Source organism: Passer montanus, unplaced genomic scaffold (assembly GCF_014805655.1).
Source record: "Passer montanus isolate IOZ18808 unplaced genomic scaffold, ASM1480565v1 scaffold31, whole genome shotgun sequence".
Lineage (NCBI taxonomy): Eukaryota > Metazoa > Chordata > Aves > Passeriformes > Passeridae > Passer > Passer montanus.
In genome coordinates, this window is record NW_024367819.1 from 6,048,159 (window position 1) to 6,052,193 (window position 4,035).

The window sequence follows — 4,035 nt, forward strand, 5'->3', positions numbered from 1 at the left end:
GCCACAGCCCTGGGATGAGGCTGACACTGGCCAGGCATGGTGGGAGCTGTAGCTCAAACAGCAGAGGCTCATCTTAAAAGCAGCTCCCATAAAAATGGGGCTGTGGCTTCCACAGCATCCCCAGCCACAGAAGGAAGAGGATATTTTCATATTTCCAAAAATTTCCATGTTTCCTCCATGATGGGGAAATGCACTCAGAGCCCCAACATGTATGGAAGTTTGAGAAATGCCTCAGTCTTCTGCTGAGAATGGATGCTTCTGCCTATATAGGGATGTATCAGTGTTGAGCAATACTGGTTGGATAGGAAACTAGGTATTCATTTCCAAAAATGCAAGAGAGCAGTGTGAAAATAAAGATTTTCATTGGACAAGTGGTTTCTGCCTGCATGAGATTTGAATTGGTTGACAAAACTGTAAAATCTTCCACTGCAGGATGAGTGCGTGTGTTCATAACAAAAATCAGGCACGCTCAGTGAACCAGCAAATAATCCATTGTCACTAGTACGGCTATTAACCATCTGCAGGGATCTTTTCATGTAATAAGGCTGGACATGGAAATGTGACAAATGGCCTTATTACTCAGGAGTGTGTTTTATGTTCCTTTAAACATGCAAAATGTCTTTAAAATTAAACATCTTCTTACAGCCAAAATGCCTCATTTTTGTTTACAGGTGATCTCCACAAATCTGAGTTTCATTGTGAAAGGGGTGTACATGTGGTACTCAGCAAATAGAATGATGTGCCTCTATTATTATCCAAGTAGATTTAACTTTCAACTGTCTCATTAGTATTTTGTTTTGAATGTAATACACTGGCAATTACTCCCTTTGCTCCCTTATTAATATTTTAGGACTGTATCATCTTGTTTTCCTCAGAGGTACAGGAAGCAGCAAAAAGGAAGAAACTCATCATTGTGCTGTTTTGTTCCTCTATTTATGGTACAGGTCAATGTGCTACGGAAATTTTTTGTGAAATAAAAGAAGAGCAGTGTTTGATTTTTCAGCATGTGGTAACACAGTTCTTCCATTCCTGTAACCCTCCCAAGTAGTTTTCTACCTGCACACCTTATTCCAGTGTAACCTTTTCTATACATAAAGATTTGCATAAAGTGTTTATCTTGATATACAATTGAAAAAAAACAAACAAAAACCAACAACCAAACAACAACCAAACAATACCCTCTATTCTGTTTATTCCCTGAACATTTCTCCTCCATTCATTCAAACACCTTCCTCATATTTTTTTGTTCCTGGATGTTCTACCTACAGCTGATTCTCCTCAGGTAAAAGAATTGGTATGAGTTTCCATTATTGTATTTGGAGGAAAATATTGCACAGTGCTGAGCTGGCGTTGTGGAGAAAAGAACGTACCTGTTCCCTCAGGGGTTGTACTTCTCCTGCCTGTTCCATTACCTGCTGGAAATGCAATTCATTTCACTGTCCCACAGTCTTATTACTTCGGTGTTATTTTTATCCATATCACTGTTCGTTATTATTTGCCTTGTTATAATGCCTAGATACTTCTGCCAAGATCAAGACTGTACAAATATGGCCTGAATCTGCCAGTAAAATGTTGCATATTATAGTGGAAGAGGTAGGAACAAGAACAGAGCAAGTGAATATTATTGTTTCAGTTTTATGTAGAGAATAAGCTAGTCTCAGGGAGATGTTCTCACATCTGGGAGTCTAGTGCTGGTTTGAATGTATGTCCCACTGTTCCCAAAAGAGATGGCAGATGTGACAGCCACAGTCCTCTGGAGGCTGTTGGACACATGTCTGGGAGTGCAAAGAGCTGCCTGCGTTTAGGCAACCAGACGCCTCTGTTCAGCCTACTTGAGGTCACTTGCTCAAGGTTCTTCAAGAAATGTATAGCAAAATGTGCTTCAATATAAATCCCATAAGCTCCAGTTCACTGTCTTAATCACAAATTAATTATTCCTGGTTTCAGCTTCTCTTTTTTTTGCTTTCTCCCAACCACCTACACTACTGCTGTTATGAAGTGAATTATCCTTTCTTGCTTGAATTTTTTCTTCTTTCTGTTTCGATCTTTGATTTTGGCTCCAGTCCTCCTCTCTCGCTCAGCAGAAGGCTGAACGCTGCTTTGGTTGGAGGCTGTGTTACAGAATGTTCTCCACCCCTTCTGCTCTTTTGTTGGCATCTCCTCCCACCCCCAGCATGCCAAACAACTCCAATGCTCTCTGAAGCACAGGGATCGCTAGCCTTTGTAATTCTGTTTTAGCCAGCATGCCAGTAGCTGTTGGTAGACGGCAAACAGGTGATGTATTTAAAAACTTGTGTCTGTGAAATACACACTCACAATCAGCTCTCCAAGATAATTACATATGTGTGAACAAAAAAAGGATTCTGATTCATGTCAGATGGATTTCCTTTTAAGAGTCATGTTATACATTTATTTCAGGCAAGATTAGGTAGAAAATACTGACCTTAAAGCTCTCTGTTATTCTCTACAGTCACATTTTTCTTTCTTTTTCTGTCACTAAGAAGTCATTCCATTTCTGTGTTGACATTTTTATCTTCTTTTTATAGCCTTTCCAAAAGCCATGTCACTTACTGAACTTTTGCTGACAAACAAAAGAAAGAGAAAGAAAAATGTCATAAACCTCCAGAAACAGCAAATGGCAAAGGCATGCTGTATTATTCAGATATGGTTGAATAACTTTTTAGCATTCATTTCTCATTTCACTCCTTTAGTTCCACTGTCTTTTCCTTCTGGTTTTGCTTTAATTCTCTTCTACCCAGTATTTTTGACTCATCTGTTTGTTCTGACACTTCCCTTTTTCTCCCCATAATTGTTTATGATTAACACTTCTTTCTTTAGAATTAATCTATTTGATTAGTTCTGTCCTTACTTTCATTTAGCCTCTCTGCCAGCCCCTTCAGGTATTATATTGCTATCAAAAAAAATTATATGTAGAGAATTTCCTAAGTCCACAGCATCCGCTGTTCATCAAAATGTCTCTGTCAATGTGCCATTTTTTTGCTTTACATTATCAAATCTGGACGAATCATGTTATTTACCTACTTAACAACCACCTTATGAACAAATGTAATTTTAGGATTGGAGCATCTTGTTCTAATGCCAAGCTAAATGGCCACCACTAACTTAGCTAATGTAGAGCTGCCAGAAAAATAGATTTTCATAAGAATCAGAATTAGTGGCTGATGAGAAAAGTTAAAATGATACTTCTTATTCCACTATGAGAAGTCAACCTCTGAATATGGATTTTTTAGAGCAATACTGTAAATAGCATTGTTGTTTTTTGTCCTTAATGTATCTGTTGCATGGCCTCCATAACAGACGCAGACTCTAGGGGGACTGAAATTGCTTTAACAGCACCTCGCCCCAACTGGTTTGAATGTCACTCTCCTGCAATATGGGTCTGATCCTTTTCTGCCAACAGCACATTGCTGAGCTGGTCTCCAGCCAGGCCAAAAGGTCGGACCAGGTGTTTGGAATATATTCTGCAAGGCTCTCTGATGAGCTTGAGAGCCATCTGATGCCGTGAGATCGTGGGCTGAGGAGTGCTGCTTTGGTTCTGTGTGCTGCTTCGGTCTGCTGATAAAATATCCACACCGAGCAAGCCACTACTATCACAACACAGCCTGTGAAGGCGCTGGCTGAGCTCATCAGGTACTCCCTCATCTTGAGACTACGGATAAGTGGCCAATGAGGAAGCTGTGTGATTTCATCACACTTTGGATCTAAAAGTGGCTATGGAAAAGCATATGGATTCGCAATTGTTTTTGATTGGGTTTTTTTTTTTCAGGTTTTATTTCTCTCTCCTTCCCTGCACAGACAGTTGCTGTCATCTTCACGAGATCAAATGTGCACTGGTGTCACACTTGATGCTGAAATTCACACCTACTTTCCTTCTGCAGCCCCAGCCAAACTTTAAAGAATTTCTAACTGCTGAGCATTTTTTTAGAAGGTATTTGATCACTATGCTTTTGGCAGATTTAACTTTGAAAATGAGGTGATGTAACGAATTAAAGAAAAGAGGGGGGGGGGGGGGGA